The sequence below is a fragment of the Myotis davidii genome, unplaced genomic scaffold, assembly GCF_000327345.1.
Source record: "Myotis davidii unplaced genomic scaffold, ASM32734v1 scaffold1029, whole genome shotgun sequence".
Classification (NCBI taxonomy): domain Eukaryota; kingdom Metazoa; phylum Chordata; class Mammalia; order Chiroptera; family Vespertilionidae; genus Myotis; species Myotis davidii.
Genome location: NW_006300362.1, coordinates 322622 through 333890, shown reverse-complemented (window position 1 = coordinate 333890; position 11269 = coordinate 322622). Strand labels below are relative to the sequence as shown.

The window sequence follows — 11269 nt, the reverse complement described above, 5'->3', positions numbered from 1 at the left end:
GGGAAAATATAATTTTGTGGGAAGTTACAATTTTTAAAAATGTGTATCCTAATTCTCAAGTGGGAGACAATGTGATCATATATTTAACTTTGGTCAGAAAGGAAGTTATTAATCTCATTGAGCTTCAGTATTGATTATGCTAAGTTGAAAAAAGAAAAGTGGAGCCCTGCACTCAAATAAATATAAACAAAACAACTAATATTTCAATGTGGTGGTTTCTGTATAGAGGTCCTATACATTACCCATTTTGAATAGAATGTCATCTAACCTTTGTCTGACTGACAAAGCCTTAATGATCCTTCCTTAGTCTGAAACACAGGCAGCCAGTGCTCTTGGCCCTCTTCAGAAGGTCTGACATCTTTGAGTTCCTACAAAAAGCCCAATTATGCAAAGAGAGTTTTCAGAAATATAGTGTAAGATGTGCTACCCAGTTATGCTTCTCTGTGTTCTCTCCTTTACCTTTGTATTAAATTTGATTGTTAGAAACCACAATATATCTGTATACTTATTACATGGAGCAATTTCATCACAGCAGTTTTCCAACAGATGGTCTAGCCTTAAGTCCAAATTATTTAGTAGCAAATATTTAAAAATCAGGAAATTTTATGAGCTAATCTTGACATGATTCTCTTGGAAAATCATAAAAATCTGTTAAACTGGGTTCCCATTTTCACAGAAGGGCCAAAAATATCCTACAACTAACTGAGCATGGATGCCCCCTTATAATAAGATGTGAGAACTCTGCCACTTTCCCAACTTCCACAGGCTTCCCAATATTCCTTCATTTTTTATATTTCTTGGCTGACTTCCCCAGCTATGTGATTTTTCAATTCTTCTGTTAGACCCTGGTTATGTAAATATTAATTATTTCCTCCATGGATTTAACAGGCTCATTTCTGTCTAATCGACAATTCTAAGAAGACACACACAATGTAAAGGCTCTTTTTAAAAATGTATCTTTATTATTGGAAGTATCACAGATGTCCCCTTTTTTCCCCACTGCCCCCTTCGCCCTGCACCCACCCACCAGGCCTTCACTGCACTTTTGTTTGTGTCCATGGGTTAGGCATACATGCATATAAATTCTCTGAGGAATCTCTTCCCATCCCCTATGTGGAATATGTATAATGTTTACGTTTGTGTGTATGTAATATGTATGTGTAAGAACTTTATATAGATGTATGTAAAATAATCATTCCTTATGTAGGATATGGCATACGTATCAAAGATCCAGAGGAATGGAAAGATAATTACTCTTTTGGGGAACAATATTAATGGATGTTTAGCTGTCATGTATTTATTTTGGAGAAATTGGTGAAACTAAAAAAAAAAGTGAAATTATTATAGTTAATGCTAAGGAATTTAGATTGCATCCAGCATGCATTTGCAATAGAATCCTTAGAGCATTTATTATATGTAATAAATTAACTTCTATGCATCTAGAATGATGTGAACTAGGTACCATCTTTCAGAGATTTGAGAAATGATCAGTTGAGTCAATTTCTTTTTTTATATCAAACAAAATAGACTCTATTTTTGTTTTCTTTTTTAACTTTATTTTTTTATTGTTGACACTATTACAGATGTCCTCATTTTCCCCTCCTTTGCCCACCTCCACTCAGTCCCCTACCCTCTGGCCACCACCACACTGTTGTCTGTATTTATGGGTTATACATGCATGTTCTTTGGCTAAGCCATTCACCTTCTTTCAACCAGTCCCCTCTCTATCCTACCCTTGACACTTAAATTAGGAATTTTGAGTATGAGGGACCACAAAGGAAAATGGACTACATCATGGTGTCAGTGGTTATGAAAACTTGGGGTAGAAAAGAGATAAAAGCCTGAACACAGCAGGGGTTGTTCCATAGGAAGAAATAACTCAGTGATATTTTATAAATATATTGAATGGAACTGCCTCATGAATTTGATGTCAATTGAGAATGAAAAAGCATCTGGAGATGAATCTATGTCTGAGAATTAAGATGCTGAAATAATGTGTTTGGCAATGATAAGAATCTTGAAGGAGAAACAGTTGAGTTTCTCCTTCAAGCTACTGATTTTTATTGAGTCACATTGAGTTTTAGGTATGTAAAGAAAAATATTGGAGTGTTTTCAGCATACACATAGTAGTTTAAGCCATGAAAAGATTATCCCAATTGTGTGGAGAAGACAATAGATTCTCATCTACATCTTGTAGAGATGATAAGGGAATCTGTCTCCTTCCAAGACTTGGTAAGGGAAAAACATGTACACATTAAACTGATATCCCAATCCAGGCCCCTTTATGAATTTGAAATCTGAATCCACACCATTATTATGGTATGTTTAAGAGTCTTAATACATAGAAATAGATCCTGAGTGGCAGGATCAAATGGGAAAGCACACTAGAAGGAGATTAATCACCAAGGAAACCTGCTATTCTTACAGAGGAGGGGGAATCTATCTTTACATTAACATATTTAAAAATTGCATAATTCCCTAGGAACCAAGAACAAACTGCATGTAATAGAATAGCTTGCAAGCATACAAAAACAGTTAAACAGTAAAGAGACTAAACAAAAAAAGGAAGAATGATACCAACAATAAAGGACAGGAGTATTTGAAGATAAACCAAATAGAACCTCTGAAAATGAAAAATAGTCATTAATAAAACCTCATTGGGAAGATTGAGCTGCAAACTAGATACAGGTGAAGAGAACTGGATTATCCATATTTGGAAAATAAATAGGTGAGGAAAGCATTATAAATTTGAAGGGACAAAATAAAACTGAAGGGAGATAGAAGAAAAAATTACTCTTCCATATGTCAAAGAGGAGCTACAGTGAAAGAGAATGCACTGAGATGCTATTCAAAGAGATAAATGACAGAAAGTTGCTAACTTGATACCATGCACCCTCAGATTCAAAAAGTACAGGAGTTCTGTGTGTGAAAAAAAACTACAAAAACCTGACACTCATATGTAACTAAGGTAAACAGGAAACTTCAAATTAAAAAAGAAAATATAAAATATGCAACTGTGGGATTCCAATCAAGATGGTGACATAAGTAAACATGGTACTTGAACCCTCCCACAATTATATCAAAATTATAACTAAACTAAAAGAAAACCATCATTTACAACAATTTGAAATCTAGCAGAATATAAGTCCTGCAACTAAAGATATAAAGAAGAAGCCACATTGAGCCTGGTAGGAGGAGCAGAGAATCTTTGCAACTGATAAGTTTGGGGACAAATCCTTCCCACTATGTATGAACAGCAATCAAGGCTCAACTACAACAAGAGGGTGTACACAGCCACACAGAGGGCACATCTGGAGTGCCAGACTGGGGTGATCAGGGAGGCTCTGCCACTGGACCCTGCAGAACACCTGCTACATAAGGTGACTCTACCAACCCCAGGTAATATAGCTAGTACATAGAAGGAAACACAAGTAGGCAGGCAAAATGAGGAGACAAATATATATGTCCCAAATGAAAAAGCATAACAAAATTCCAGAAAAAGAACTAATAATAGAGACAGCAGTTTATGAAATTCAGAGTTCAAAACACTGGTTATAAGGATGCTCAATGAATTTAGGGGAAGAATAGATGGATTTAATGAGAACTTCAACAAAGATAGAAAACATGAAAAAGAAGCAGTCAGAAATGAAAAATGCACTGGCTGAGATGAAGAGTACATTACAGGAAATCAACAACAGAGTGGATTAAGCATAGGATCAAATTAGAGATTTGGAAGATAAGGAAACAGAAAACAGCCAATTAGAACATCAAAAATAAAAGGGAATCCACTAAATGAGGATAGTATATGGAGGCTTGGGACAACTTCAAGTGTACCAATGTTCAAATCATGGGAGTGCCAGAAAGAGAAGAGAGAGATCAAGGAATATAAAAAATGATGACAGAAAACTTTCCTAACTTGCTGAAGGAAATAGTCATACAAGTCTAGGAGAGAGTCCCAAACAAGATGAACCCAAAGAGGCCTACACCAAGACACATAATTAAAATGCTAAAGGTTAAAGACAAAGAGAGTATCTATCTATCTATCTATCTATCTGCTCTATCCACTGAGCCAAACCAGTTTTGGCAAGAGAGTATCTTTAAAGCAGCAAGAGAAAAGCAGTGTTACCTACAAGGGAGCTTCCATAAGACTGTCAGCTGATTTCTCAACAGCAAGCAGTGGCAAGAAATACTCAAAATGATTCAGAACTTACTCTACCCAGCAAAGCTGTCATTTAGAATTGAAGGACAGATAAAGAGCTTCACAGACAAGAAAAAGCTAAAGTAGCTGTAAGAAATAAGGCGAGCCCCCCAATCCAGGGGTCCTGATAGAACACAAAATATACTCGGGAGCCAAGCACGTGCACACCAAGCAGGTGATCTGTTTGGCTTTATAGTCTCTGACATACATGACCTGTCCCTACTCTTAATTGGAGCTCAGGCGCACAGTCTTTCCTGATTGGCTAGTTCAAAGGGAGTGGTTGGCTTTTGCTGTTTCAAGATGGCGGCTTCCAGGGGTGCAGCAAGCCAGCGGCCAACATGGTGGCTGCCAAGTCATGCAGTACAAAATGGTGGCTGTCTAAACTGTTGTTTGGCAGGAAAGGTGATTTGTTTTCTCTCACAACTCCCCCTTTCCTTTATTTAAACTCTTTTCTTCAAAATTGGCTGACATTCATTGACTTTCATGCTCTACAGTGTCTAGGAGAAGACTTATTTGCTGTTTGGTCAATGCAGTTTCAATTAACCCTTGGATAAGAACCCCCATCCCCATACATGGGATAATGTAACATCCCATCACTATAACTTCTAATCAAAGGGGTGAATGTGGACACCATTGCTCTAGTGCAGTGATGGCGAACCTATGACATGCATGTCAGAGGTGACACACGAATTCATTTTTTTTGGTTGATTTTTCTTTGTTAAATGGCATTTAAATATATAAAATAAATATCAAAAATATAAATCTTTGTTTTACTATGGTTGAAAATATAAAAAAATGTCTATATGTGACATGGCACCAGAGTTAATTTAGGGTTTTTCAAAATGCTGACAAGCCGAGCTCAAAAGGTTCCCCATCACTGTTCTAGTACATCAGAGAAAGGACCTTGATCCCAGGTTCCAGCTCACTCATCACTAAAGCTGTCAGTGCCTGTGGGGCCTCAGTGATGGTCCATCTGCTGTGTTGTCAGGGATGAATGTACAACACTGGCCCCCAACATTACACATATTTCTCCATTTTCTCAGAATCAGATCCAAGGCCAACCTACTCTCCCAGGTCATCCTGCTGCTAGCATCTGGCTGCTCAGCTATCCCTTTAACTGCGTCTCAAGTATAGATAACAAGCCTTTGCTGGTAATAGTAAATATAATTAATCCAGCCACATTCTTGTTTACAGTGGGCCACCAGAACAGGACAGACTCAAATCTGCAGCAATCTGATTTCTAGCCTTAAACTCCTTTGGCACGCCTCCTGGAACCCCAATGGAATCTGTGTATATGTGAGGATCAAAGGAACCCCCTGGACTCTCTCTCCTCTTCATAGACTGTCTGTCCATTGAAAAGGGTTTATGATATGCCAAAGTGAAAGCGATAGCCAATTGTATCAGAATGCAAGTTCCACTCCAACTGCTGGGCAAAGCCACAAATCAGGGTCCCTCATGACACCACCAGACATCAGCACGGGGTATTGACATTGCAGCATGATTGCCTTCTGAAGATACTCGGCCATTTATACATCCAGATAAATTTCTCATAAATTCCAAGCACTGTTTCCTCCTTTGAGAGGCAGAAGGTATAGTTTATGTCAGAGGACAGGGCTAGATGATTTGGAGGGGGAGGGTGGGTCCTTGCTGTTTACCTCTGTTGAATGAGAAGAATAGGGAAACAGTCTTACAGGAAGCATTTCCCCAGGTGGTGTCCTCCTGGTACAAGGCAAGCACACATTCCATCCAGTTACTGTCTGAGATCCATCTGAATGGAAATGGGACCACTTTGGCCTCTAGCCTTCTTGTTGCACCAGTGTAACAGCCACTTTTATTTAGAGAGCGTACAGAATATTTAGTCCATTCCACCCTGGCATTCATTCCCTTATATCCTACTTCTACTTGCATGATGGTGGCAGTGGCCTAGGGGATCTTCTCCTGTGACCTCTACCCCTAAATCTAGTTCTAGCCAATCTTTTGACCTAAAGGTTGAAATATCCAAGTCATTCAAGTTATCTATAATGAATAACTGGGTAAGCATGATCCAGGTTGTACACATTTCTCCAGCCCACATTGTAAGCCTCTGTAATTTTCCAGATTCCTAAAGCAAATAGAGCCCAGTACATGATGGTTATTAAGAAAACTCACAGTTTTTAGTGTCAATTTCAAGGGGATATGTCCCATATGGCTGTTCAAGTTGAGGCGTGTCTGCCCTTAACCTCGGTGTGATGGGTCCAACCTTGCTCTGCAGTCTGAACAGCAGTCTCTGTGGTAAACAACACAGGTTGGGTCCTTCCCAGAAGGGTTTCAACTTGCTTCCCTTCCAAATCTTGATTAGAACAAATGTAGTCTTCTAGTCAATGGCGATGAACCGGAAACTCAAGAGGGCTTTGGGTCAGGAGGCCTTCTAACCTGAGATTAAAGTAGAAGTGATACCCAGTACATATTTCTTAAGAAATTGGTCCCTAGTTTCCATTGTAGGAAGATCTTGAGGCATTCCAGGGTCTATTAGAATCACCTACACCCAACTCCAGGTTAAAAAAAACAATAAGACTTTTCTTAAATTCAAACCTTAGGAAGGTTGTCAAACTTGATTTTACCAGATTAAATATTAAAGTGTATTAGACAGAAACAGAGGCTAGAAAACTTCAGTTCCCATGATTAAAAGATGGTCTCTTATTTATTAAATACCTGTTTAATATAACATAGTTATTTTCTATAATAAAGAGGTAATATGCAAATTGACCACCACACCCTCGCACAAGATAGCCTCACCCATGTGGTCAAAAGATGGCCACCACAAGATGGCCAGCAGGGGAGGGCACTTGTGGGCAATCAGACCAGCTGGGGAGGGCAGTTAGGGGTGGGGGCCAGGCTTGTAAGGGAGGGCAGTTAGGGGTGACTGGGCTGGCAGGGGAGGGAAGTTAGGGGCAATCTGGCCAGCAGGGGAGCAGTTAGGCATCAATCAGGCTGTCAGGGGAGTAGTTAGGGGGTAATCAGGCTGGCAGGCAGAAGCAGGTAGAGGCAATCAGGCAGGCAGGCAGGCAAGTGGTTGGGAGCCAGCAGTACCAGATCATGAGAGGGATGTCTGACTGCCGGTCAGACATCCCCCGAGGGGTCCCAGATTGGAGAGGGTGCACGCTGGGCTGAGGGACAACCCTCAGTGCACTAATTTTGTGCACCGGGCCTCTAGTTTTCTTAGAAAAGAACTGACCAAAATAAAGCTTATTTTCTAACTTCATTTGTCCTTGGGTGTGGACAGCAAGTGACACTAATTGGATTTCTCCCATCAGTCTCCCTGAGTACTTTGGCATAAGCTATTTAACCGCTGTTTAGGGAGGCAAAATACAAATCATTGACTCTTTAAGTGTCCTTGGTTTAGGGAAGATATTTTCTAGGTGGCTCCAAATTGCTGTTTTACTATTTCAGTTTCCCAGTTCTGCTTGTACTGGTTTATTTGCCTATATCATTTAATCAATTTCCTTTTAACATTTCTTTTTATAAGCTTCTTATAACTTCCACAGACATTCTTACAACTTTCAAAAACATGTTTACAACTTCCAGAAATAATCACCTCTATAAACCACTTTTTTTTCCTTTAAAATGCATAATCATGCCTCAGTCTTTCCATTACGTATTTCTACTCTAATAGTCTTTCTTTCTGTCATACCATCAGCAACTTGTACAGACCTTTTCTTTCTTTTTTTAATGTATTAGAATTCTTCACTCTTAGAAATCTTAATTTTTCAATGATTACCAAAAAGTAAACAGCCAACATTTCTTAGATTAACATTTATGACATACTTTAAATGCCCTTTTACTTTCAAGAAAATATACCTTCAACAAAGTACAAGAGATCTTCTATAATAAAAACTAAGAGCAGGCAAATTAAACTGTGTCTAGCAATTAATGTTTCATTTTTTAAAAAAAATATTTAAATGTTTATCATTTAACCCCGCAATGCTCCAAAGCCTTTAACTTAATTAAGATTTTTGGAAAATTATGTATAGGCATATGAAGCTAGAGAAAATGCAGGGAGAGGAGGGAACAGGCTGTTCCTAGGCTTCTAGCCGCTTGGATTTAAACTGCCAGATTTTTCCTTAGAGATAACATGTTAAGGTTACTGCTGTGGCTTCTGTTTCTGGCCCTCCAGGCCAGCCCTTCCCTAGGCCACTTGTTCTACAATCATGAACATTATGTTAGTTTTCTGTTTTTGCCTTTCTTATTTTTATGAACATAGATTTTCTGAGCCTCTTTTAATGGCTTTTCTGCACTTCTTTAACTTTATTCTTCCAGTTCTTTAACTTTTCAGTTCTCTTGAGATGTCAGGTCAACTATTGATGACAAAATGTAACTTTTAATATTTCTTGGCCCAACAGGTCCTCAGGATCTGGCTCAGAGTACTTTCTCATTTGATCTTTTAGTCTTGGTAAAATTCAGAAGGTCCTTCTTCTTTGCCTTGCTGAATATTGAAGGCTTTACTTAGGTTCTGAGTCCCACTGGGGCTCCTGGGTTTGGAAATCTTACACTGCTGTAAGCACACCAGGGCCAGCCAGGTGCTCTCTTTCCCAGATAGCCATAGCATTTCATTTCTGTCTGCCCTTGTTCTTTTATTATTAACATATTTATAATTATTACTGAAAAGCTTTATCACAAATTCTTTATTTTAGTTACGTTTATTTATTATATCTTAACAACTTTGAGATTTTAAAGCCAATCATTACCTAAAGCATTTTCTTGACCAATAACCATGATTGCCTTTTCTGTTCAAGGAAAGGACATGCTAATCTGACTGGGAGTTGTATGCCCCCGAGCAAGAACTGCCCATTTTCATGGAAGCATTGATCTTGTTACCCAACCCAGCCTGCATAGCTTACTTCCTTATGCAATTTCAAGTATATTGTATTGGTCTAATTTAGTTCAAAAATATTTCTTTTTAGGGAGAGAGTAGATCTTTGTGTCACCTCAGGGCCCTTGAGATGTCACAAAGCTGTCTCTCAGTTAAATTCTCAAAATATTACATTCGGAAAATCTGTCAAATAAACCCAATTTAAATATTAAAACTTAAACCAGTTGTAACATTAAAGATTTGGTCTTGACCACAGAATTAATTATTTTCAATTTGGCTATTAAATTTTTATATTTTAATAATGTCACAGATACGATATACTTTGAATGTCTCAGAGAAAACGCTGGAAGGACATGCCTACCTCCCACCCATTTCCTTGTTGCAAGGGCGCAGGAGTGGCAAGCTGTGCCCACCTCATAGCCTCAGTTTCACTTCTGCCAGCCTGTGCAGGTTTGTGATGACACAGGCAGGCACTGAACCACCCAGTCCTCTGTAATACCAACACTGCCTGCTGGATGTTTAATGGACATGATGTAAGGCAGGGCTTTGCAAATTCCTCCACCCTGCCCCTTTCAGAGCACCTGCACAAGTTTCACAAGTGTGCCTTTTATTCTGCAGCTTTTAAATTTAAAAGCCGTTTTCAAAGCTGCCTTAGAATATTAAAATCTTAACCCAGCACAGCAGAATGACCTTTGGTTCTGAGTGGCACAAAGCCTACAGGGAGGGTTCCCTATATTCATAAACCAGGGGAAAGCAAAGTCCCTAAAAGATCGAAAGTCAACATTACATTACAGACATACAGACAGAAATCTCACTAGATAAAAGGTTCTGGCTGGCCAACACCCTTCCAGGGAGAGCAGGATGAATCCCCAAAAATAAGGATTCTTGGCAGCTGCTGGGACATCCTGCAATCTCTGTCACGTGTTCAGCCTCACCATGCATAACTGGGCTTCCCCAAAGCAGGAATTTCCCCATCTTTAAACAAATTAAAGAAACAACTAAGAGACATAAAACATCAATAAATACTCTCATACAGGCATGCGCCACACTGAAAGTTTACACTGCAGAGCGATGTCTTTTGTCCCTGGTTTGGGGCACTGTGACCTTTGGTTCTGAGTGGCACAAAGCCTACAGGGAGGGTTCCCTATATTCATAAACCAGGGGAAAGCAAAGTCCCTAAAAGATCGAAAGTCAACATTACATTACAGACATACAGACAGAAATCTCACTAGATAAAAGGTTCTGGCTGGCCAACACCCTTCCAGGGAGAGCAGGATGAATCCCCAAAAATAAGGATTCTTGGCAGCTGCTGGGACATCCTGCAATCTCTGTCATGTGTTCAGCCTCACCATGCATAACTGGGCTTCCCCAAAGCAGGAATTTCCCCATCTTTAAACAAATTAAAGAAACAACTAAGAGACATAAAACATCAATAAATACTCTCATACAGGCATGCGCCACACTGAAAGTTTACACTGCAGAGCGATGTCTTTTGTCCCTGGTTTGGGGCACTGCCTCTCCCCAGAATCTCAGCATTCTCCCAATGGACTATTTTGGGGAATGTATTCCCTAGGCCTAGAATTTCTGATTCCTATCCTCAGCAGGTTGCTTGTTACTGTGTACTCAACCCCCCATATTGGAGGTTTCTCATATTCCCTGAGATCTGCTTCATCATTCTCTGGCCACTTCCCTTGAAGGAGAGTGGAACCACAGATCAGAACTCCACACTCACTTTATGTCCAAGACACATCTCAGTCACATATGCCCGACCTCTGAGGATACCCAATCACCAAAGTATTACTCAGTCCAATTTCCCACCTTGGCTCATGCTTACCTGATTGCCACAGGTCTTGCTTGGGCCCTGCATGTGTTGCTGGCTGACTCTTGATCCTGAAATCATAGGTGGCCCAGGGTGGATGGATGTCCCTCCCTCTGAGGCTGCAGCAACTTGGTAGCGGGGTGCACCTCCTCAGGAGAGGGGTCCAATTTCCCTGTGATAACAAACAATATCCCGGATGAGACCCCAGATTGTAAGAAATAAGGTGAGCCCCCCAGTTCAGGGGTACTGGTAGAACAAAAAACACACTCGGGAGCCAGGCAGAAAGGCAAATATCTTTACTTCTACGTAGAAGAGTGCACGCACATGGTCTAAGCATGCACAAACTGAGCAGGTGATCTGCTTGGCTTTATAATCCCTGACGTATGTGACCTGTACTTTACTC

At 39.8% G+C, this 11269-nt stretch overlaps 1 protein-coding gene across 1 annotated transcript in view; it reads left to right on the top strand.

Annotated features, from left to right (window-relative positions):
• The window catches only part of LOC102757110 (phospholipid scramblase 1-like), a gene marked incomplete at its 5' end in the record, with an annotated part of 35249 nt that overhangs the window by 2953 nt on the left and 21027 nt on the right, over positions 1-11269 (top strand). The gene's annotated exons all lie outside the window — the stretch shown is intronic.